A 27,292-nucleotide genomic window follows, 5' to 3' on the forward strand; every position below is an offset into this window, starting at 1 on the left:
AAAGGTGGTGCCATGTTTTTGGACTTTGCTTGTTCACAATAATCAGCTTTATACTGGCATGTTATGGTTGATTGTGGGTGTAGGAGTGAGTATGCCTAAAGATGAAATGGGCATCCCAGCTCCAACAAGCCTTTATTGGAAAGTTTATAGAGTATATAAGATAGGAATGTCCGCAATCATCAACTGAAACCATGTTGTAAGCAGCAATGGGCCAAAAGTCCTCTGATATGACATATGAGAACTGTAAACTCACAGAGAATGGTTCCCATGTTAAAGGATATAGACTGATAACTCGAAGGTTGCTGGTTCAAGTCCTGGCAGTGACAGAAGGAATGCTACTCCATTGGGCCCTTAACCTGTGTTTGCTCCAGGGGTGCTGTACAAAAAAGCTGACCCTGCACTCTGACCCCAACAAAACTCTGTGTATAAGTTTGGGTTTACGAAAAACTTCAAATTCCTAATACCAGAAATTATACATGACAAATGAAGGATTAACAATCACTAAAAATGTGATCCACTTAATTAGTGGTTTTAGTAAGTACTAGTTAAAGTACTAGTTTAATTAATCTGAGTTAGAATTAAATGGGTCGACCCTGCATGACTCACGTCTATGATGTCCCCGAGGGTCCTTCCACCTGCCTAATGAATTATAAATCCGAACCTTTACTTTTATCCTCCATACGTTTGTGTAAGCACTTCACAGCTGGGGGACTGTTCTTGACTGGCATTGTGAGCCTTACAAAGTGGTATGAGGTTTGAGCACAAGATGTTTCTCTTCCTGACCAACAGCAGTATGTTTGGGAAGTAGGAGTTGACTCACTAGATCTTGGCTTAACCCCCTTAGTGTCTCCTGTCAGTATTTCCAGAGTGATGGCAGACAGGCTGTACTATTTATGTGACCCTTACAGATTAACAATAAGAAGCCTTGGACGAGTAACAAATACATTTGCTAATCTCATCATTAATCATTCACTCTATTGAAAAATATTTAACTGTCTTGTAAATTTCTTTTAATGCAACCATCCCGTCCTGATCAGAGACACTTTGGCATATTGGTCACACAAGATACAACAGAGTCAGTCACCCATAAAGCAGACACATTTATTGCGTGCATCCATTAGTTATCCTGCCTTCAATTCAGGCTAGAGAGCCACTCTTGGTAGCAGGAGGTGCAAAGCAGGAAGTAGTCCTGAATAGACCCAGTCCAATGTAGCACCCATTCAAAGAAATTGCCATACACACTTCACTCATTTTCTTGTAGCCTCATATTTGCATTTGTCCGAGTGAGGCATACAGGTGACCATGTAAAGTGGAATGGATGTTGTAGCTTGCACTAGAAACATGCAGGAGGAAAGGGCATGGCCTGCCGCGAAACAGGGGCTACCAGAACGTTTGACAATAAAAAAGAGAAAGAAAATGATCCTCTTGTTTTTTTTTTGTTTAACAGTTTGCAAGAAATTAAAAAATGACAGGAGTGAAAGGTGGTTATCCCCCATTAAACAAAGTTAATTGGACATGTCCATCAGCAATGCCATGGGTGGGCAATGGCGGTCCTGGGGAGCTGCGGTGGCTCAAGGTTTTTGTTCCAGCCCAGTTTCTTAATGAGCAGTTAATAATTGCTGATGAAGTACTATTGCTTAAGGGGCATTTTGATGCTTCATTTTAGTGGTCTCGCTTGTTAATTGCTTATTTCAATCTTAAACTGCTGAATTCACTGTTTTAATGTCTCCTTATTAACAATAAGATGTAAATGACAAAGCAGCCAACAGTTCTCCATCTAGCTTGTTTCCATTTATATCTGTGTGTGTTCATCATCACGCTGTTTGATTTAATAAAACACTTAAGAGAAAATGTGACAGACTGAAAATGATCCTTTTTAAGCTTCAAATCATTTGTGTAAGACTTTACATTCCAGGGCAACAAGTCATAAAACTAAATCAGGTCTGAGATTGACAAGGATTGGTTTCTAATTAAACAATTGGCTTGGAATGAAAACCTGTAGCTATTGCGGCTCTTCAGGACCGACATTGCCCACACCTGGACTATGCAGTGCTTGCACCATAGCTGTTTATGGCGTCTTTTCTTATAAAATCATCTGTGACTTACCTTGCTGCCCTAAAGTACAATAAAAACAGAAAGCAGCATGCAGCCTAAGAGCAGCCCGGTCACTCTGACACAGGACAGGTCACAAGGCACATCAAGTTGTAATTACTTCCAGACAAAGTCCGTGCCACAGCTAGTGAACTCAGACAAGCAAAATACTTTAACATCCATTAATGTTAACTGAATAAGAGAGCAACAAGTCAATTACTAGCTAAGCCATGGCCGGGTCACTTAATGAAACAGTTAAAGTATAGCCTAGCACAGCAAAAGCAGGCCTCCAACATGAGTGACCAGCAACGGCTGCATGTCATGTCGCACACACATCAAGACGGCAGAGTCTACCTTGAAAGAGTCTTCCTCCATGTCTTTAAGAAATTGCTAGAGGGTATGTGACCACTCTATCTGTGCTTCTATGTTATTTGTGATCTTTCAGTGTTGATTGCAGTCATGTGAGATACTGTAAAACTGTTTTCATTTCTAAGTCCCTCTATCAGTGTGGCCTCCCAGCTATGATACTTTTTACATTTTTTATTGAAAAGATAACTCTTGCAAAGTGGTATGAGGTTTAAGCACAAGATAATAAGAACAATGCAGAAAGGAACAGGACATTATGAGGTAATGAGATAAAACAACACCCACCACCACCACCACCCTCTGACAAACAACTGCGCGACTAAACAGAAAGAGCAGCGGTCCACAGCCAGGCTGAAAAAGAAAGGCAGGAAAGAGGATAAGCTCTCATCATCACTAGACACGAGATAGCCTTTCTCCTACAAACATGGTGATGACAGCTAGATGCTCCGTTAATCCTCATTGCTGAGAGTTCAAGAAGAGTTAGGTTGTAGGGAAAAGATCTCCAAGAATCAGTAGAGAATTTCCAAAGAGAGACCACTGCAAGTTTGGCAGCAATGGTACCCAGAGAGAACAATCTGCTTGGATTGGAAGACTGGATGGAAAGGTCTAGGAAAAGAAAAATATGAGTTGAGAGAAGAGTCTAACTATGATAAATTGATGTCTGTATTGCATCCAAAAGCCCTCCAATAAAAGCAATTTAAATATGAAAGTTTATACAAAATGCATTTAAAACAGGGGTCCCCAATTCCGATCCTTTAGGGCAGTAGTAGCTGCAGATTTTCATTCTAGCCCTTTTCTTAATTAGTGACCTGTTTTTGCTGCTAATTAACTATTTTTCCTTTCATTTCATTTGACATGTTTTTAGGATTTGTTCCCCTGAATTTCTTCATCTCTTTTCTTAAATAGCATCCAAACATAAATGAAATGGGAAATGACTGAGCCAACAGAAGACCCAACTAAGTCAGGGCCTTCACTCTAACCGGTTGCTGAATTAGGCGCAGAGTCTTGTCGCTAATTAAACCCGTTCTTTAATTCCATGGTTTGTTGCCACACTCATTGTCCAATAGCATACATTTCTGAAATTGTTGATCTTCTCTTTTCTAAGAGCACTGTTAAAATGTTTTGGAGACCTGAGCAGATCAACATTCCTGAGACTTTCATCTTTTCTAATTTTCAGATATTGTATGATGGACACAGGGGATGCACAAAGCAGTGCGTTTCTTCGTGTTGGTCCCAAGCCCGGGTAAATGGGGACGGTTACATCAGGAAGGGCATATGGTGTAAAATCTTTCCAGATCAATATACAGAGAGCAATACAGATTTCCATACTCGATCAGATGAGGCCTATGTTAACAACGGCCACAACCAGTAATGTTAGCCAACAGGGTGCTGGTGGAAATTGGGCTACTGTTGGCCGAAGAAGGAGAAGATGGGGGAGATGTATCCAGAGGCAGGAGGAAATAAGGAAAGTAAAGAGAGTGGAACTGAGGATAGGAACTTTGAATGTTGGCAGTATGACTGGTAATGGGAAGAGAGTTATCTGATGTGATGGAGAGAAGAATGGTTGATATATTGTGCGCACAAGAGACTAAATGGAAGGGAGTTAAGGCAAGGTGAATTAGAGGTGGGCTCAAATAGTTCTATCATGGTTTGGATGAGGGGAGAAATGGGGTTTGGGTCATCCTGAAGAAACAGTATGTCAGTTGTGTTTGGAAATGAAAGGAGTGTCAGACAGAGTGATGATTATGAAGCTGGAAATTGAAGGTGTGTTGGATGAAGTGATGGATAATGTACCCAAGGGAGAGAGAGTGGTGAATGGAGCATATTTCAAAGGACATGTTGGTGAAGGGAAAAGATGAGATGAGGAGGAGATGGATAGGTATTATGTCAAAGAGAGGAATGCAGAAGGTCAGATGGAACTGGATTTTGTGAAAAGGATGGGCATAGTTGTAGTGAATACGTATTTTAGGAAGAGGAAGGAACATAAGGTGACGTACAAGAGTGGAGGAAGATGTGCACAGGAGGGTCAATCTAAAGGAGATTGTAGACTACAAAGTGGTGGCATAGGATGGTGGTGTGTAGGATGAAACTGAATATCAAGAAGAAGAGGAGAGTGAGGGCAGAGCCAATGATCAAATAGTGGAAGTTGAAAAAAGAAGACTGCAACGCTGAGTTCAGGAAGGAGATAAGACAGGCACAGAGTTACCAGAGAGCTGGGCAACTACAGCAGAAGTAGAAAGGGTGACGGCAAGAAGAGTGCTTGGTGTGACATCTGGAGAGGGGAAAGAGGAAAAGAAAATGTGGTGGTGGAATGGGGAAGTACAGAAGAGTATACAGAGGAAGAGGCTGGCAAAGAAGAAGTGGGATAGTCGAGAGATGCACAAAGTAGACAGGACTACAAGGAAATAAGGCATAAGGTGAAGAGAGAGGTGATGAAGGCTAAAGAAAAGGCGTATAATGAGTTGTATGAGAGGTTGTACACTAAGGAAAGAGAAAAAGACTTGTGCAGCAGGTTAGGGTGATAAAGGATAAAGATGGAAACATACTCACAATGGTGGAGAGTGTGTTGAGTAGATGGAAACAGTACTTTGAGAATCTGATGAATGAAGGGAAAGATAAAGAGAAGGTTGGATCATGTGGAGATGGTGAAGCAGGAAGTGAAACAGATTAGCAAGGAGCAAATAAGGACAGCTATGAAGAGGATGAAAAATGGAAAGGCCGTTGGTCCAGATGACATACCTGTGGAAGCATGGAGGTGTTTAGGAAAGATGGCAGTGGAGTTTTTAACCAGATTGTTTAATGGAATCTTGGAAAGTGAGAGGATGCCCGAGGAATGAAGAAGTGTGCTGGTACTGATTTTTAAGAATACGGGGGATGTGCAGAGCTGTAGTAACTACAGAAAGATAAAACTGATGAGACATAGCATGAAGTTATGGGAAAGAGTATTGGAAGCTAGGTTAAGAAGGGAGGTGATGATTAGTGAGCAGCAGTATGGTTTCATGCCAGGAAAGAGCACCACAGATGCAAAGTTTGCTCTGAGGGTGTTGATGGAGAAGTATAGAAGGAGTTGCATTGCATATTTGTGGACCTGGAGAAAGCATATGACAGGGTGCCTCGAGAGGAGTTGTGGTATTGTTTTAGGACGTTGGGAGTGGAAGAGAAGTATGTAAGAGTGGTCCATGATATGAACAAGGAAAATGTGACAGTGGTGAGATCTGAAGAAGGAGTAACGGATGCATTTCAAGATGGATGTGGGATTACATCAGCGATCAGCTCTGAGCCCTTTCTTATTTGCATTGGCGGTGGGCAGGTTGACAGATGAGATTAGACAGGAGTCCCAGGGGACTATGAGGTTTGATAATGATACCTGGAATCAACAGTACAGAGTAACGGGGAGTGTGGAAGAGAGGTGAAAAAGAGAGTGTAAGCAGGGTGGAAAAATACTCTATGTAATGTGATAGATACCTTGAGATAAAATGGGCATCCCATCACCTTCAAGCCTTTACTGGAAAGCGAATACAGTAAATGAAAAAAGATTGCCCTTAAACAACAACTTAAACCATCTTGTAAGTAGCAGTGGGCCAAAATTTCTCTGATACGACACATGAGACTGGTAAATTCATAGAACAAGGGACCAACATAAATTACTACTGCTTAGGGAGGTTCTAGAGGCTACTGAACCATGGGGTGCACTGTTTTATCTAATTTTGGATAAATTTGGGAGATGGTGAGAAGTAGTAGATTACAAGATTGTCAAGTTATATCCTGATATGTAAAACCATAGCTTTTAACGAAGGTGACTTATTTTTTTGTGTATGTACTTCACAGTTTGGAGACTGGTCAGGACTGGGATTGTGAGCATCTCAAAGTGGTATGAGCTCTGAGTTCAAGATAGCACTGGTGTTTCTGTTCCTGACCTCCAGCAGTTTTATATGGGATAATAAGGATGATCCCACGAGATGTAGTACTGTCTCCTACCTGACCTTCCTTGAAGGTGTATTAGCTACTCCTAATCCATATTGTTTTCTTTTGTCCAGCGCTAGTCACCATTTGGTCCTGTTCTATCAGAGATATTCTTATGGCCGTTCACACCGAAAACATGAAATTAAAAATTTCTCTCATCCAGTACTACAAACTACAAAGTGTAAGTAATATGTAAAAAAATATTATATTTGGATGGAATATCCCTTTAACTTTGATGCTGTAACACAGAGATGAAGTTCATTGCAGCACCCCATATCCACCTTTTTTTACAGTGAAACATTATATGAGAAGCTGGTTGCCTTCACAAAAAAATCATTGGAGAAAACAACACCACTGGTTTGTCCGCTTGTTAAAGGGCTCAGAAACTACAGAGTGGTTGGCCTTGTGGCAGATGGGCAATCACCATTTTCTTTTTTTGCGGTTTCACTGGATTCACTCACTGATCTATGATTTTCCTGAAAAACTCTACAAATGCCAAAGCACAACATCAGTGCTACAAGGTGACTTGGTCTTTATATTCCTCAGACAGCAAAGCATAAGCTCATTTTACAATTTATAAACTATAAATGGACAAATGAACAAAGCTTCTCCCTAAATCACTGAAGGCCGGTCTTCCACTGTCCAGGCTTTCACATCCACTTCACATTCACTTCTTTGTTTTTTCCCTGGGTTGGGATGGGACAGGAGAGTGCCATCACGGTAGTGGTTCTATCGCGTATGTTCTGTATGGTGTGTTTAGTTTGCTTGGTCTGACAATAATCAGTTGAACACAAAGGAGAGAGCACAGCGACACTACATCATGATCAGCAGCAGGTGTCAGCATTAGACCAGGAAGCTTTTTGCTGTCACCATAGAAGGGCTCAATGCTGCGGCAGTCTATGCATTCGACATCTAAATCTGCTTTGTCTGTTAGCAGCATCTGGCACAACACTAAATGAGACACCATAGCCCGGCATTCCACTGGGCCCATTTAAACACGCACACAGACACATGTTGCAAAAATATCTAGTAAAGCTGCCAACTTTCACTTTCTTGTCAATTATTCCAGAATCCACAATACTAGCGGTGACTGTTTACACACACAGGACATCACGCATTGAACCTCTACAGTGAAAACAAGAAACCTGTGCACCTGAGCTCTTTCATCTAGCATTTGTGAAGTGGCCTGTCATAAGGGTTAGGGTTCTTCACATGCTTTTTCACAAGCGCTAATCATCTCCTCAGATTGAGGCTGACCCTAACATCTTTTAATATTCAACAAAATCCCTACTCCTCCCAGTTTAATCAACCATCAATTCTCCAAGATGTGAGGTCCTGCAATTAATATTATACTTCAGGTTCGTGGGATTCTCTTTAAGAATGTGATTGTTCAGCAAATATATCTGTCTAATTGAGTCCTGATGACCCTCTGCATTACCTTCAGACTTGCTGGCCTTCTGTTTCAAACCCCTGGTTTCCTATTTTCCTACATCTGCAGAATCTTGCCTGTTTCCTCTGCTATATCAGCACCAAATGAATACATAGCATATGTTTATGCATGATGGTCACCCCCCTAGACTGGGTGAATTTTCCACTTCTAAACTCCACAACTCCTCCAATGCAATCAGAGTGCCTGTTTAAAGTGCCTATTAACAAAACATTATTTTGCTGCAATTGCCAGTATTCAATAATGAAGCAATTTTCCTCCTTCTGTAAATACTGATTATATGTGCATGTTAAGCAGGGCCACTTTGGATTATAACTGCATATTTCATAAATTCCTTACTTTTTAGGTTTTTTTTTGTATTGTCTCTCAGTATGAACATTTGCTTTATTTTCTAAAATAGTTATAATTTCATGCTAACATGGATCAATGTAGGGTGGCACGGTGGTGCAGTAGTAGTGCTGCTGCCTCACCGTAAGGAGACCAGAGTTTGCCTCCCGGGTCTTCCCTGCGTGGAGTCTGCCTGTTCTCACCCTGCCTGTGTGGATTTCCTCCTACTGTGCAAAGACAAGCAGGTTAAGTGAATTAGCAAAACAAAATTGGCCCTAGTGTGTGTGTTTGGTGTGTGTGCGTTCGCCCTGTGATGGACTGGCACCCAGTCCAGAGTTTGTTCCTGCCTTGCACCCTGTGCTAGCTGAGATAGGCTCCATCATCCCCTGCGACCCATAACGTGACATAAATCAATGCTCTTTAACATAGATATCAGCCCCAGGTTAGATTTCCCATTTTCAAAGTCCTTTTAAACAGATTCTGTCCCTTAATATAACTTTCATTTCTGTCAATCCATCTTCACAGTTTTTACCATTTTTCTCCTACGTTATCCTCCTATAATTTAGTGCACATTAAATTCATTTAATATAAAGCTACACATGAGGGTCAGTCATATCAGGTGAAACTCCCATGGTTGGCAAAACCCGCAACTAAAGTACCTTCAGAAAGTATGTATCAGTTTAACAGAATCAAATATGCAGAAAGTTGTAGAGTGTTGAATTCTTTCAGAATTCACTGTATGTGTTATGGCATGGAATCCTATAGATACTGAATGTTGTCCTGTAGAACATCCACTCTTCCAATGAAGCAATCTTTCAAAAAAGGAGTTAAGGGTGGCTCAGTATACCCAATCCTGTTTCAAAATAGCATGAGAACGACCATGAAAGGTAATGGAATGGGTGACAGGATTTCCTCAATATATTGACACACCCAGTCTCTAGCAAGCAGCAGAGGAAAGTCACTATCAAAAGAGATGGCACCTTACTCCATGACATCTGCCTTCCTGGTGACATGTCATTCATGAGTGTTGTCTGGATTGCACTTTTCTGCAAGCTATATCTATGTTTGAATATAGTGGTCATCATGCCCAAGTACTGCTAAGGGTGACAAGACGTATATAATCCAATATGTGTCACAACTGAATCAAATGAGCTTGTGGGAGATCTCTACTCCTGTTCAGCATATTTCACAGATTGTGATCTAGTGACAAGTAAAATCATTGCAATAAGTCTAGTTTACTGTAGAGTTCCAAGAATCATCCATCCATCCATTATCCAACCTGCTATATCCTAACTACAGGGTCACGGGGTCTGCTGGAGCCAATCTCAGCCAACACAGGGTGCAAGGCAGGAAACAAACCCAGGGCAGGGTGCCAGCTCACCGCAGGGCATCCAAGAATCAGTCCATGACTTTCTTAACTTTGTGGCATGCACAGTTATTCTACAATCCCGATTCCTAAAAAGTTGGGACACTTTATAAAATGTAAAAAAAACAGAATGCAATGATTTTCAAATTTCATGAACCCATATTGTATTCAAAATAGAACAAAGAAAACATATTAAATGTTGAAAGTGAGAAAATATACCATTTTAAGAAAAGAATAAGGTCATTTTGAATTTGATGGCAGCCACACGTCTCAAAAAAGTACGGACCGGGCCATGTTTACAACTGGGTGGCATCCCCTCTTCTTTAAACAACAGTCTGTAAACATCTGGGAATTGAGGAGACCATTTGCTGGACTTCTGGGAGAGGAATGTTGTGCCATTCTTGTCTGATATGGGATTCTAGCTGCTCAACAGTCCTGGGTCTGCTTTGTCATATTTTTTGTTTCATGAAGAGCCAAATGTTTTCAGTTGGTGAAAGGTCTGGACTACAGGCAGGCCAGTTCAGCACTTGGACTCTTCTACTACAAAGCCAGACTGTTGTAATGGATGTATGTGGTTTAGCATTGTCTTGCTGAAATATGCAAGGCCTTCCCTGAAAAAGACATCGTCTGAATGGGAGCATATGTTGCTCTAAAACCTGTATGTACGTTGGCAGCATTGATGGTGCCTTTGCAGATGTGCAAGTTGCCAATTCCATAGGCACTGAAGCACCCCCATACCATCAGAACTGAGCGCTGATGGTCCCTCTCCTCTTTAGGCCAGATGACACGACACATGAATTTCAAATTTTGATTCGTCTGACCAGACAACAGTTTTCCACTTTGCCGTAGTCCATTTTAAATGAACTTTGGTCCAGGGAAGTGTTTCTGGGTCATGTTCACATATGGCTTCTTCTTTGCATGATAGAGCTTTAACCTGCATTTGTGGATGGCATAGCAAACTGTGTTCACAGACAATGATTTCTAGAAGTGATCCTGAGACCAAGCTTTGATTTCCACGACAAAATTAGGTCTGTTTTTAATGCAGTGCCAATAGTGAACGTCCAATATGTTGGATTACAGTGTAACAAGGTAATAATACTGTAAATATAGTAACTATACAGATAAGTGACTGTTGTTACACAGTACTTACACTGTAATTATTCAGCAGTTACACATCAACAGTGAAATATCTTGATTTGTAAACATAGCAGCCATAAAGGTGTCTCGTATTGCATTTAGTTATGGCCTTCTGAACTGCAGTGTACCTAGGCATTAATACTCTGTACTGACTTTGTAAATATAATAATGGTAAAGGAAAGTAATGTTCTGACATGCCTAGCATCACACTCACGCATGCCTGGGAGACAATTTCAAGGTTTCTAACTTGTAATTCCACCCCGAGACACAGGTTGGTGCTGCCTTATAATGCAACTCCTCTCCTTCTCCTTGTAGGTCTGGAAACCAGTGAATCCGGGGCACAGGACATCACTTCTGGTTCTGGGGCTCCTGGACCCACCCTTTGTACCTCACCATCTTCATAACTGGCACCTCCGCCATCTTTCACCCTTCAAATGTTAGACTCTTGTCACACACGTGCGAATAGGAGACAGCTAAAGGGCTTGAGTAGAGTTAATACCATATCAGACCAGGAGGCAGCAGGGTGGGCTGACTGTCTTTCTCAGTTCCTTGCAGACCATTCCCAGGAAATCCTACCAGGTTCCGGTGCCTTGGATGACATCACTTCCGTTTTCCGGCCACGATGACGTCATTTCCTCTTGGTCCGTTAAAACCACCATCTGACTTCCAGTCTGGCAGGTCTGTTTTGGACACAGTCGTGTGAACATCTCTGTTCAATTATTTTCAAACTTTTGCAACCAGGATATAATATATGGGTGGCTGCCCCAAACCTTTATAATGTCTGGAGAGTATTTCTTCTCACAACTCACATTTGTAAAGATGTTTCTGATGCTACATGTTGAACTGTGTTTTTGTTTTTGTTCCATAATATACGGCTTTGTCTGAGTGTGCCCCAGTCCTTTTTGTGTGTTCTCATTATCTTCTACACTTGTTACACTGTAGTTAGACAAGTAATTACTGAATAATTACAGTATACTGTAAAAAAGGAATATAACAGAAGTCCTGTACTACTCATTATTTGTGTTCCTCAACACGGTACAACAACACTGCCTTGTTTATAGCCAGCAAGAGAACTTGTTTGGATCATATGAAGAATTGTTTGTTTAATGTGCCTGTTTTGACACTAATGTGTTAGGTGGTTGATTATTGCTCAGTGTGTTACTGTCCACCTACCTCAGACCTTTTCATCAGTACAATTTTCCCCACCTTCTGGATATTGTGCATGAAGATCTGAATAGGTTTTTATATCAGCATGTGTCAGTCACAACTACTGCATGATTAGATTAGATTAGATCATCTTTATTAATCCCATGGGGAAATGCAGATGCATACAGCAGCAGACACACATAAAAACAAGAATGCAGACTTACAGGGAAGGTAATACAGCCAAACACTCAATTTTAAGGCCACTTACACCTTTAGTCTTCGAACCACCACCCTTAGTCACACACATACACAGCATATTGGTGCCCAGCTACATTTAAACTGACTTGTTTTGTTTGCATGATTGAATTATTCATTATGTGGGAAGGACAGACGTACTTAATCATCATTACTTGTCAGATTCATAAATGTGTGCACTGTGCTCAGCCTGTCCTATGAGCAGTGGGCAATTATAAAAAAAGTAAATTCTTTTAAGTAGACCACTAGGACAGAATGAACTGGCGACTGACCTGTGCTGACTGTCTTGGGTTGGCGGTTTGGGATAATATAGAACTGAGCCTTACTCAAAGTCCAATGTGCCAGCCAATAGACCACAATGTCTGCTTTTTTATGGATCTAGATCATATCATGGTGATAAGATGAAAACAAACTGTTGTTCATAATAATGATGATGCAAGTTTTCACAAGTAGCCTGAAAATATGTCCAGTTTAGGTTACTGATTCTAAGCAAACTCCATGCCAATCTGCAGCTTTTGTAGGTGTTATCATGATCCTGTGATACACAGAGAAGTCAGTATCTAAAAAAATACAACTGTATTTTTCTGGAAACAATAACACAATTTGGCTACTGGTCTCCACCTGAGCTGCCTCATTTTGTTTCATGCACATGTCTCCTAAGTGCTTCGCATTCTGCGTGTTTCAAAGCATCTGGTATTAGACACAAGCCAATGTGAAGTTAATTATAGAGATCAGACATGACACAAGTCAGTAGTAACAGTACAGCTTGCAGCAGGAAGAGTGGATCAGACACCCAGGGGAGCGGAGAAAAGAGCTATCACATGCTTATCAGCATTCCCAAACGTTTTGACACTGTATACAAAATAATGGAATATTTACCAAATCAATATTACGGGCCCCTTGAGAGGAACAAATCATTCAGGTTTTTCAGAGGGAATTTATTTTGGGCCTTTAATCACAGAACTCACGGAGTACTTGAATGATTTGAAGCAGTGAATGATTGAGTTACTTCCAGCTGGACCTCACTCGAGTTGGCTGAGGATCTTATTAGGATTTCAACCAAGAACTTCCCGAACTCAAACCCTTTATCCCTTGAGTCTCTTCTGAAGGTGAGGTGAGGTGACTTGGCCCAGAGATGCACTACAAGGAGGCCGAGCTGGGGTTTACACTTGAACTAATTTAATTTCAGACCCTTTTAGCAAGTCCGTCCAAAAGCTGGCCAGCTAGCTTGCCTACGCAGCTGCGGCCACCAGAAGAACGCCCATAAACATGCATCCAGTTGTGAGTAGTTTCCAGTATATTCCTGAGAGAATGTTAAAAGTTAGCAAGACAGGGAAGGTAAATATGGAAAAGATCCGTTCACCAGCTTGCTGGTTAAAATCAAGTGGGTCTGCATGGGGGAAAAGAACTTTCATTGCTTTGATTACGTAGGATATTAAAAAATGTTGGCTTTTAAAAAAGTTGCAACATTTACAGACATCAAAGATCATGGAATGAATCGTGTCTTTGTATCACAGCTGTACTCCACTCATTTAACAGCAGTTTACGTGTTTTCATCTGGAGGAAGATGAAGCAGGCTGAGACGAGGCCCAGCACTCTTGCTAAGTGGCAACAATTCGGGTAACAATGGGGCAGAAGAACAAAGGCTATCTTTAGCAGCCATAGAAGCAAATAAAACTCTTTTAGAGCTTGAGCTAAAGGCATGATGATTAATCAGCAAACGTTAGAATCCAACAAGTCTTGAAAACAAAAACAAAACAATGAGAAAAAGAGATCCACCCTTTCCGACAGGGGCAATTATTCTAACAGGAAAACTGAAGAATGAAATCTGACTGCTTGAGATTTTTTGCTATTTTTACACGTCTCTAGTGATGTTTGCTTTGGCTGAAGTTTGAAATAGAACAAATTGCAACCCGTGGTCTGGACAGCTTGCGGTTGGAGATTTCACAGTGGGACACAATCTGCGCTCCAAGGCGCCAGCATTAAAAACTTTGCACCTATTGGCTGAAAGTGACCCAAGGAGAGTTTAACATCAAATTTTGCTTTTTATCATAATGGTATTAAGCATTTTATAACCAGGGGATTGACAAAATATATCCATGGAAAACAGAAGAAACCCTGAGATCAAATGTGGCCTCAGAGTGTTTATATGCAAGTCCGTGGCCTTCATTATCACATCATTATCACATTCTGAGCCCCACAGCTGTAATTCGAATTGTCGCCCATAGTAGTCTGCTTTAACTCCTACATGTCACCATTCTGTCTATGGTATTTAGATTGATTTTTCGCACTATTAGAGGGTCTATGCATCCACTTTTTTAATAGGATAATCATTGTTTTGATTTATATGTTCTGATTGTTCTCTGAAAACAGCCGGCTGTTCTAATTTTGCTATTACAGGACTATTTCCGGAATTAAGTGGGGTACATCTAGTAATCAAACTTTGGATTTGGCCAAAATACAATCTATAACACTTAAAACACTTGAAACATTTGGATAGTGATGTAGATTCTGCCTACTAAAGCAGTTAAGGATTTTTTTTTTCACATATTGATATTATTTAATGTTATTTTGCAAGCTTCACTCAGTAAAATCCAGCACACAGAAGCCTCATGAAATGGAGAATCATCATAAAAAGCATACATTCTTATAAAGTATGACTCATGAAAGTATAGCCCACCACCTTCAGGGTGCAACATCTTTAAAGCTGGCTTATGGCCGCATTGTGTATAGCAAGGCTAGGCAACCCCATTGCTATCCTGCCATAAATCAGTCCCTGCTGGCACCAAGCTCACTCAGTTGAAGGCTTGCGTCACTTCTCAGTCTGCAAGCCTAAAAATTACTAATAGCGGGAGCCTAATTATCTTATGAGATTCAAAAAAAAACAAAACAAAACACTTACTGCTTTTATACCTTCTAGCTGACAGAAGTCTTACAGTTTGATTGCTTTCTGGCTGATCTGTTTTTCTTCCATTTAATATTAAAATTGCAAATTCCTTATTGTTTCCGTGATGCAAATAAAAAGAAAGCAAACAGCCAACTAAGCTACTGTTTGCATTTAAGTGTGCCATGAAGACCCTTTGTCAATGAAGGATTTTAAAAAGAAACAAGAAAAAAAAAAAGATCAGAATTGTGGGTTACTGATACGTAATTTTCTTAGCAATGGAGAATTCGTTCTGGTAGGGATCTCTGACATGGCAGAATCAACACAAGATCTAGCAGTCAGCTTAAATGGTGTGCTCCATCATCAGCAAGAGTTGTTATCTCATTAAGAAACTGATTGCAATTAACACCATTATTAACACATGGACTACGTTACCAAGTAGTAGAAGAAAGCAACTTGATGCTTTTTGAATAGGCGTAAATTTTGGAAGCATTAGGCGAAGCAGAAATTATTATCTGTCCAGAGCTGAATGGTCAGTTCCTCTCTTAAAACTTCTTATGTTCTCGTTTTGCAGGTAAGATCAAGTTAAGTCCTGCAGTGGATGAAGGTTTTCATTCAGGTAAGGTTTGTGTCTAACGCATGTGTCTTATCAAGTTCACCTCTTGATCAAATTTCTATTTGTTTCATTAAGATGTTTTCAGGTGCACACACATATAATGTGAAAAAAATGCTACTTTCATCATCATGTCTATCCAAATGTTGGTTTGTCTGTCTGCCTGTCAGTATGAAACAACTCAGCTTCCAGTGGATGGATTTTGTTGAAACGTAACAGAATTATTCTTCAAGGAAATATGTCAGGAAAATTCAGGAGGAGGAAGTTGGGAGAATGTGCTGATACAATGCATTGCTGCACCCACCTCACGACGAACCACATCACGATCCCAAATTAGGACACGAGTGCATTCGTGCAATGGGTGACACTGCAGCGCCACACTAGTCCGAACGGAATATAACAATGTGAGGTAATTTACAATGGCTGGGGTGCCAGTCCTACCACCAACCCCCAAATTTTCCCTGCAAAGGTTAAAATAGAGGACGCTCTATAAAGTCTTGAAATCTAAAAAAAAATCCAATTTAAAACCATTGGCAAATTTTCATAACCATCAGTCTTAAAACAGACTAACAGTTAATTGTTTCAAATGTAGCTTTACGGAGGTTATGTCAGGTTGTACATTTATATATTTTTCGCTTTTACTAAACCGATTGCCACTTCTGGTGGCAGATCCTAAACACAAGTTAGTGAAATTTTAGGGTTGTTGCTCGTGTGACAGCAGCTTGTGCCCGATGCTGGCTGGATAAGCCATTGCAACCACAACAATCGGAGTGAACTTGTCTTATTTTCTCTTCACTTTTCCTGCTACTTGAGGAAAATTAACCATAAGAATGAAAAAAGTCACTTACCTGGAAAAATATGGAAGGGGAAAGAAGTCATGAAAGCATTGCTCTGTAATAACAAAGTGGATAAACATGCACTTAGTATGTGTAACACTAAAAACAACCAGACAGCTGCATTATCTGCAGATGATAATGATTCAATATTTTTTTGTCCCTGGAATTTATCTCCAAAGCACCGCAATGGCCACAATGACCTGCTGTTCATCACATTCAATTGCAAGTAATAGTTTTAGCTGGTGACTTCAACATAGATTTTAAGCAGTGCATAAAATGAAGGAAAGCAATACGTGATTAACAACAGGACCTGGAATGTACAGTTCATTGCCTCTTCTTGTCATGATGGAATTTTGCTCATCGAGTTTAATGAAAAAAAAAGAGTATATGTGTGTTGTGCATGCAATGCTGTGCATTGAAATGGTTTGAGTCCTACCTTAATGGTAGATCTATGTCTGTTAACATAGATGGGAATTTCTCATGGCCAGCTCCTCTCACACAAGGCGTCCCTCAAGGTTCTATCCTGGTTCCCCTTCTATTTTCCCTTTATCTGCTCCCCTTGAGGGCCATCTTTTACAAACATGATGTTGCATATCATTGTTATGCTGTTGATATGTAGCTGTACCTTAAAGTTAGTCCTGACCTCACGTCATCTGTAAAAAAGCTGTTGAAATTCTTTGATGATATTAAATCTTGGATGGCACAAAATTTCTTACAGTTAAATGAAAATAAAAGAGAGGTCATTACTTTTGGTCCTACCACATCTGCAGTTGAAATTGGCAATCAGACTCAGTCTCCTTGGCAGCAATGATTCATAATGATGTCAGAAACCTAGATATCATCTTCGAGTCATCACTAAGTTTTGAAAAACAAATCTCCATGGTAGTAAAGTCCAGTTTTTACCAACTGAGGCAAATTTCTAAATTAAAATCCTTTCTTTTACAGAAGGACTTGGAAACAGTCATCCATGCCTTTATCATCATCTCAGCTAGATAAATGTAATTCCTTATATGTGGGATGCCAAAATCTACTCTGTCACGCCTTTACCTGGTTCAAAACACTGCAGCTAGATTCTTAATGGGGTCGAGAAAAAAGGATCATATCTCCCCCATTTCAGCCTCTCTCCACTGGCTACTGGTGAGGTGTTGCATTGATTTTAAAAACTTGTTGTTTGTTTTTAAAGCCTGGCATGGTCTTACTCCAGAACACATATGTGAACTCCATCACCCCTATGTGGCACCAAGAGCATTGAGGTCATCTGGACAACTACTCCTTGTAGTTTCAAGTTCTCGGCTGAAGTCTAGCGGAGACAGAGCTTAATCAGTTATTGCTACTAGGCTTTGGAATGACTTGCCTTTTCACGTCAGGTCTTCATTCTTTATCGAGGTTTTGTAAAAGTCAGCTTAAGACCTTCTTGTTTTCTTCTTCATTTCACTGTGTATGATGGGATTGCGGTGGATGTTATAATTGGTTGTTTTATTAATCTGCTTCTGCATAATTGTTTGCATTGTGTTTATTTTAATGTTTCTTGGTACAGCATTTTGGCACAACACACACATCCTTCTATATAAAAGCGGTCGGGATTGTCCTTCCGTCCCATGAGTGCTACGCAGGCGCGGAGTTTCACACACACGCCCTGTCCATTTTGCAATGCACGATGGGATTTGTAGTTTCGTTTTTCCAGGTAAAAGATAATTTTCTACTCCAGACTGTGAGATATCTTCTTCTTCTTTCTTACTATATAAAAGCGGTCAGGATTGTCCTTCTGTCCCGTGAGTGGAAAGCGTAGCGGTATTCCGCTTATCACAGACTTACTACTTGCAGCTTGCGGCGGGCGACATGATGTGAGCAGAGTTCTGGTGCTCCCATCGTTCCCTTGCTTTTGTGTACGATGCGCTGGAAAAATAGAAAAAATTATGTCTCTGAAAATAATTAATGTTGATGGAGTACAAATGCCTCACCGCGTAGTAAATATCAGTGGGATTCAAAAAAAAGTTTAAATTTCATCACAAAAATAACAAAAACTACGAGTATTAAAGTAATACCGCTCAAATGCAATATAACCAAATTAATGAGTTTGTATAAAATATCAAATTGATCTACATATTGAATTGCCTTCAGAAGTGGTCAACTTAAAAGTCGGTCGCCTTAAAAGGCGGGTCAGCCTAGTATATATATAAGTAGGGAGTTCCTGCTTGAACATAAATTGTCCACAAAAACTTTGAGCTTGGTGTTGTCATGCATTTAAACCATAGCACCATGTCAAAGTGTTTGGTTTTAACGCTTAACTCAATTTAACTAATGAGTTTAGTGAATGCTACTTGAGATCTGAGCAGGCTGACTTTATTGAACAAGTGCAAAAAATAAGGCAGATGTTTTCAGTCAATGAAGAAGTATTATTTGCCCAAAAGAGAACATTTCAGAAAAATTAATCACAAATAAATGTCCTTAACCAGACCATTTTAGTGGAAGGCTCTTGAAATCTTCTGCCGAACAGCTCAGCTCTATTTTTTAACTTATCTTTAGGTTGTTATCAGAACACCAGAATGTTCAAAAGCCATGGACATAGACTACAGTAATTCCAGTAGCTAAAAAACAAAAATCCTAAAACCATAAACAATTTCTAACCAGTGGTTAGCTGTCCTTTTAATATACAGGACTCAAAGAGTGAATGTCAATGGCTGTCTGCCTGACACGCTGTCCTTATCTACAGGTCCCCTCAGGACTGTGTTATTTTACCTCTTTTGTACATTCTTTACACTAATAGTTGTTAAAGTAAATGTGAAAGCAACTTCGTCTTAAAATTTGTTGTTGACTCAGTGATCGTCAGCCTACTTATTGAGAATGAGACAAACCAGGGTGCAGTGGCAGATGATTTCTTAACTGGTGTGGTGAGTCTTTTCTACACCGAATCAATAAGCTAATTAAAAGGTCAAGCACAGTTATGGGATACACTCTGGACCCCCTTTAGATAGTAGCAAAGGAGAGGATGAAAACAAAACTGAGTGCCATTATTAACAATGCTGCATATCATCTCTCTGACACACTAACACTGAGTACATTCAGTCAACAAATTATTCAGCAGAAGTGTGTCAAGAAACGTAATTGGGTCTCCTTTATAACAACGGCAATACATCTGCATAATGCCTCACTGGAGCTGGCACTGCCAAGTCAGATGATTACTTTATTTTCATTCTGATGTGTGTTTAGAGCAGTATATCTATCTATCTATCTATCTATTATATAGTGCCTTATCTATCTATCTATCTATCTATTATATGGTGCCTTATCTATCTATCTATCTATTATATAGTGCCTTATCTATCTATCTATCTATCTATTATATAGTGCCTTATCTATCTATCTATCTATCTATTATATAGTGCCTTATCTATCTATCTATCTATCTATCTATCTATCTATCTATCTATCTATCTATCTATCTATCTATCTATCTATCTATCTATCTATCTATCTATCTATCTATCTATCTATCTATCTATCTATCTAAACTAAGGAACCCACAAAACACAATCTTCCAAGACAGGGACAATGAAGATTATTGACAGTTATAAATATCTGAGGACAATATTGAAAACAAAACTGAATTTTACTGAAAATACAGAAGCAATCTGCAAAAAGGGACAGCAGTGCTTCAGCTGTCTAAGCAAGCCAAGCCTTTTCAGTGTGAGTCCTACCATAATGTCATTCTTTTGTAAATCTTGTATTGAATCTGTCTTTATTTATGTTCCGCTGGCCTGGTTTGGAAATCTTAATGTCAGTAACAAAAACAGAATAAATCAAATTATAAAATGGAGTATTCAAATAACAAGGTCTCGACAGTAAAATCTGACAGACCCGATTAATAAGCCAGCATTATGGAAAGCAGAGTGTATTCTGTCAGACAGGACTTGCCCACTACATTCTTAATTCCAGTTGTTTCCATCAGTTCACAGGTTCAAAGTTGCAAAGATAAAAAAGCAATTGGTTTAAATACTCCTTCAAACCAACTGCTATTAATCTTTTAAATGTCTTCAACTTTAACAAACATCCACGGGCTTAAATGACAGGATGAACAGTTGGCATTGCCATCATTCATTAGTCAAGTCTAAATGTGTGTTTAATTTGCATGAGTAACATCCATCCATCCATCCATTATCCAACCCGCTATATCCTAACTACAGGGTCACGGGGGTCTGCTGGAGCCAATCCCAGCCAACACAGGGCACAAGACAGGAAACAAACCCCAGGCAGGGTGCCAGCCCACCACAGGGCCACGTGTAACATGTTTGATCAAATGTCTCATCACAAGTATCATGCTCACTTATATGTGAATGTATACTGTTTATGTTTGTTGGCTGTGATCTTTGTGATGTGTTTTTAATGCTATGTTGTGGTCCCTTTGTAAAATCTGTTGACAAACCAAATTTCCTTCTTGGGACAAAAATATTGAATTGCATTGAAATTAACTAAATTGTTTTGCATTGAATTGAATCAGCACAGAGTTCTTTACAAGGACAACTTTTTAAGCAGCACTACACAGCTCTTCATGAAGATTTAGGATTTAGAAGGTATTGTTTTTTTCTGTGCTATTTACCCCTATGAAAAAGAATTCTTGCACAATTAATTTTCATTCCTCAAGCACTTGACCTCACTAACTCAATTGAATTGTAAAAATATAAGCAACATTGTTTGATTTGACTGATATATGGATCCAGCATTGGGGGTTTAAATCCTGCCCGTGTCTCTATGAAGTTGCCATGTTCTACAGGTGCCTGTTTGGGTTTTCCCCCAGGATTTAATGAATTTCCTCCCACTCACCCAAAGACTTGCAGGGTTAGGTTAACTGGGGCTTTGAAACTGGTCACTGTATGTGTGAGTGGGTCCTGCGGTGAACTGGTGCTCAGTTCAGGCCTGTGTTTTGCTGGGATAGGCTCTGCATTCCTGGACTGGATTAAGCAGATTTAAGAATATTATGCTATCGTCTAATTGTTACATATAGATAGAAATACTAGTTTGTAATCTGAGTCTAATTGGGAACATGAATAAGAGAGTGCTGCCTTTTGACATTTTCAGATTTTCAAACAATTGAATTAGCTGGAAATAAACTACGTAAGATCAACAGTAGCAATTACCTCACTGAAGTCTGAAAGCATACTTTGGAGATAAAAGATTTTATCTTCACTGGATTGTATATGGAACAGAGGTGGGGGTAATGGAGCATTAAGTGATATGTTGCATTTCCCAAATAACAAAGTAGTGTAATGCACTACACTTTAAATACTTGTAGTCACATAATAGTTACTGACGTATCTAGAATTCCATTGCTTGCTTTACATGTTTCTATGCATGTATTATGTCATAAATGTCGTGAAGGGAAGGCATTTCACACACCATCTAGGATGCACGTGTGGCTACCAGATCTGCACCCACTGCCCTATTTGCACTGTAAGGGGTGGTCCAGATCTAATTATGCAAATTTCATTACGCTATAACTTATTACATAGAAAATCACCTGAAAAATGCCGGACCATCGAGAAGAGTGCGAACTGACAACATGAAGAGTCATCTTTGCGCCGAACTGGAATCGTCCCAGCATAAATCAAGGTCATCCAGATAATCTGGATCTGCATAATTAGATCTGGACCACCCTGTATACACACATGATGTTTCACCAGGCATGTAGCAAGCTAAAGTTTACAACACTGCTAGATCTGTTTGGGAGATGTGTGTGTTTTTTACATTACCTGATAGATTGTTTATTTTGGAACTGTTTGGAGGTAGAATGTACTAGGAAAGATTTTAAATATTTACTGTAACTGTAACTGTAACTGTTTTCAGTTTTACAACGCACTGAAAGAATTTGTTTCTTGGATAGAATTTAATTCTAGCTTAAAGAAGACACAGATAACTGAACAGTGGTACAGAGATAAAAAAAAGTTTTTTATATCCAATCTAATGAAAACAGTGTAAGCAAGTAACTGGATTTTTCCATCACGTCTGTATAATATTGTCATGAAAATGGAGATGTTTAGGTACAAATAGACTAACTGAACCTTAATTGTCAGTGAATGTAAGATTGTTAGTTACAAGATGTAAATGCTTCTTTTTGATCATCATGCCTTTTTCAGTTTTGTAATGAACACTGAGACATGACAGACATATTCAAACAGGTGTTTGGATTTTTCTTTTTGGGTTGGGGGGAAGAGGAAGGGAAAGAGAGCAATTTACTATTTATCTATTCTTTTTACAACCACAATTTTAAGTGGTAACATAACGATAAGCTACTTAGCCATCATTTCCTGGAAATAGCAATATTAATATTGGTGTTAAAGCTAAATCTTGAATAAGCACACTACTTTTACATAAAATTACAAAATGTCCTAATTCAATCAGAAGGAACATTTCTCTGACCAAGCATTGAACTTTGTAAGTTGGAATTTTAAAGGCCTCAACCATGACCTAAACAGAAAATATTATACTCCCACTTTGCAGGTCAAATGAAAGTTTTTTGCCATTTACAGATCCCACATTTGCAAGTATTTAAGAAGTCATGTTAGCTTTATTTTTAATATCGCATTTATTATTTTTTATTAAGATTTCTTTTTTTAAACTGAAGGCCTCTGGTTCATATATTTCAAATGCCACATGATGTACACTTGTTGAACTGCTAGATACATGTTCACTGTTATGGGGTATTATTATTATTAAATTATTTCTTATTAAAATACTAAAAGAACCTGTGGGTGTCATGTTTCTAATCTTCAGATATTACAAATTTTTCTGGGTTTGGAGAGTAACACATGAGTAAAGTGATTAATTAGGGTTAGGGTTAGGGTTTACTTTTTCCATGAAGTAATAAGTAAAGTAGATCTATTAAAATCTGATAAAAAGTAATCAGTATTTTGTAATAGATTACTTTCTTCGACTAACTATTACGACTGAAATTTGCCATAAAGATGTATATTTTAAGAAACTATCTTTTCCGTGTGGGCAGCACGGTGGCGCAGTGGTAGCGCTGCTGCCTCGCAGTTAGGAGACTCGGGTTCGCTTCCCGGGTCCTCCCTGCGTGGAGTTTGCATGTTCTCCCGTGTCTGCGGGTTTCCTCCGGCGCTCGGTTTCCTCCCACAATCCAAAGACATGCAGGTTAGGTGGATTGGCGATTCTGAATTGGCCCTAGTGTGTGCTTGGTGTGTGGGTGTGTTTGTGTGTGTCCTGCGGTGGGTTGGCACCCTGCCCAGGATTGGTTCCTGCCTTGTGCCCTGTGTTGGCTGGGATTGGCTCCAGCAGACCCCCGTGACCCTATGCGGATTCAGCGGGTTGGAAAATGGATGGATGGATCTTCTCTGTGTTGTAATCAAATAGCAACCTTATGAAGAGACCAAGTTAGCCACTCCATAGTTTCTGCATCAGCTTCAGTTTGTGTTTAATTATTTAAGAAAAACATAAAACTCTGTTTAAATACATTTTTTACAAATGGACAAGCTGACATTCGAACATCATCATCATTTTATCCTGAGTAGCTCCCTACCAAGGTATGAAACGCAGGATACCTTGCGAGATCTGGTACACTGTCCTCTATTTTAATCCCTTGAACCCCCTGAAAGTTTGAATAACCAAAGCGGTGAAGGGTATCGTGGTCACTTATACACGAGGTGTCCAACTTATTTCAAAGTTGTTTATGTACGTTGTAAGAAAATGTGCTGTTTAGATTGATTTGACACTCAATATTAGCTCTTGTGTGAATGGTTTACATGTATCTGTGTCTGGCTAGCTCTGGGGAGCCCTGTTTCCAGCCTTATGCCCAGAGTTGCCAGCTACGGCATTGGCCCCACGCCCATGCCCAAGAACTGGAAGAAGGTGGTGTGAAAATGTAGGTATGTACTTAGTTTAGCTTAGTATATATAAATTAAAAATATAACTGCAACTTCAATAGTTGTTTTGAGAGATAGCTGACAGGGGTAGAAAAGAAAATTGAATCCAGGGTTGTGCATCATAAAATGTCTATGTGTCTATGTCTTTGTGTTTTATTTAGTTGGCATTGGTGTGAAATTCATATTAAGACTTTCTTTAACATATTTGCAGTTCTATACTAACTACTTAACAGTCATTTGGCGCTCCTTTATTAAATAAGCAGAATAATTGCCATTTATTTTTGGGTTTGTAATTTATAATAGCAATAATCATTTAGGGGGCATAAAGGAGTTAACATGAAATAGTAAAAACAAACTCTGGTGCCGTACATCACTCAGTGTGTATTACTGATTTTGCAAGAAAGCATCATAGTAGCTGGCAGACAGACAGGTCAGGAGGGCAGCTATCTGTGAGAACTTCACTGGCTAGAAAGACTGAAACGCTCGAGTGGCAGCAGGGAAAGTGAACACATCCTACAACAAGCCATGAGAGCCAAGAAAGAAGGCAGAGACTTGCTGCGAATAAGTATAAACAGGAGTGCACCTCCACTGTTTTCGCTTGTTTTGATCCAAGTGACAATGGATAGAAGGAGATAAAAAGTGTTTATGCCATGATGCTGACAGTATTGACATTGCTAGGGAATGCTGCTTCTGTGCTCTTAACAATTTAGAACTCCAGCACTGGTCGGTGGAAGGGTGGCAGACTGAGTCCTCATCATGAAGTATTATTTTAGCATTGCATACACAGCATGTAAGTGTACATGTAAATGTCATGAAAAGTGGCTGCTCTGCAAGATGCTGGGGTAGATTTTGTTTTCAGATTGCATATATGTGTATGATGTAATTAGTTCACTTAACATATTTTGCTCAATAATAATAATAAAATAATAATCCTCACATGTATATAATGCTTCTCTGACTTCTCAGTGCTTATATAACAGTATGCATATTGTCAGTGCTTGAAGTGGAACCAAATTACTGGTGGTACTCTGTTTATGGTGATATTTGATCAAATAATTTGGGGGGGGGTACACTAACAAAAGGCAGGATGATGAAATGTAGATCACTGTGATGCAACGTCAGTCTATCAAAGTGTGAAGATTCTTGAAAAGGTGCAGGTACTTACTGGTATGCTAAAAACAGGTTCTGGTACTCCATGTTGAAACTGGAAGAGGTGACAGTATTGCAAAATGGTGGGTAAAATGGAGGGTGAAGCTGCTGTCTCCTACTTCCTGGAGAACCTTGAACAATGTATGGTATTTGTTTTCAGTTTTCATACTACTTTGAATGAGACTTTATTTCCCTCTCACTGCTCAAAGAGATGTTATTAGCTTTTGTGAGAGTGTGTGTGTGTGTGAGTGCATGCAGCCTTGTAAATTCTGGCATCTCATATAGGCAGCATGCCACTTTAATCCCATTGCCTGTCATGGCATTTCTCTGGAGACTGGCTGAGATGGAATTCAGACATGAGATGAATGATCTTGTGCTCATGGTCTGGGTCAGTGCTGCCTGTTTTATGGTTTCTGAAAGATTACATCATTGCACTTTTTCTGAGTCATTGCGAGAAGCATAAAGAAAAGCTTTTCTTGTGGTCTGAGTGGAAAATGAGTCCTCCTTGCCAGGTGGTTGGTGCTTGCAGTCCAAAAATCTGGCACTTCAAATATTCATTATTTAAAACATTAATTTTATTGAGGATTATGTTAGGGGTTGACTGGCGAGTTCAGTGTTACTTCTGCCAAAGTGAAGGAAATGGAAGCTTCAGAAAAATCCTTCACATTTGAAGAGGGAGGAAAATTAGATGTTGTAATTACTGTAATATCATAGAAGAACAGCAAACCCCTTTTGAGATGCTTCAGTGCTTGAATATAATTTCTTCTTCTTGAGTTTACTTATTAAGCACATTTAGCTCTCCTCATCATTATATTATTGACTGCTTGACCAGATTCATTCTGGCCCTTAAGATTAAATGTGAACTACTTTCATAATGTAATAGATTTCACCAAGTACCAAGCCAAAGCCAAAGCCAAAGCCAAATAAGATCCAGTCTCAATAATAAGTAATGATATATTTCTGTATGGGTGTAAAACTTGTGTTCTGAAATGTACATGCAGTACACTCTACAGATGAGCGTTCATAGCCAGTTTTTATTCTTAACGTCATCCTCTCAGGTTTCGCCTGACTTCAAATCCTGATGAATGTGTTGGGAGACCACTGCTGGCCTTTCCTTCTGTATATCACTTGCCTCTCGCTGTTGTTTCTTTGCAATGCTTATTCTTATTGCTCAGCAGTCACATGACAGAAGGGAAGGGGACCTACAACTACTGAGCACAGATGGTAGTTTTCTCACATGCATTGTGTTCTCACCTTTGCAGCAACCCACCTGGAGCTCCCTTAAGCTCTTGTTCCTTCTTCTTCCAGTGTTCTTTAAAACTTTTTTGACCTTAACATATTTTTTGGACATTTGAGTATTATCTATCAAATTTACTTTCTGTTTGGATTTCCTATTTTGGACTTTTGCCTGTTTGATGGATTTGACCATTGTATTATCTGGCTTGTTATTTTTGTCCATTTTATTTCAGATTGCAAACTGATCAAGTAAGTAAACTCATTACACTTTGTTATTGTCTTATCCCTATCACCTCAACGAGGGGGCCCAAAGATTCTTGGAATTGGTAAAATGTGACAGGAGTAGAGTGTAGTTATTGACTATGAAGCTGCTAATCAGTCTGCCAAGTGGCATTATGCAAGCTAATCTAGAAGTGTATTTTGCCATTTATTCTAAAATTATGAGGTTTTCCGCCAAACAAAAATAAAAACATATCGGGTCATATTGAACATGAAGACACCAATGATTGTGGTTTTCAACATTCATGCACTTGTTAAAAAGTAGTTTTCATACGAACATTCTGTTAACCAGAAATGTTACACTGAATTACTGAGACATCTGC

Source organism: Polypterus senegalus, chromosome 1 (assembly GCF_016835505.1).
Source record: "Polypterus senegalus isolate Bchr_013 chromosome 1, ASM1683550v1, whole genome shotgun sequence".
NCBI classification, from domain to species: Eukaryota; Metazoa; Chordata; class Cladistia; order Polypteriformes; family Polypteridae; genus Polypterus; species Polypterus senegalus.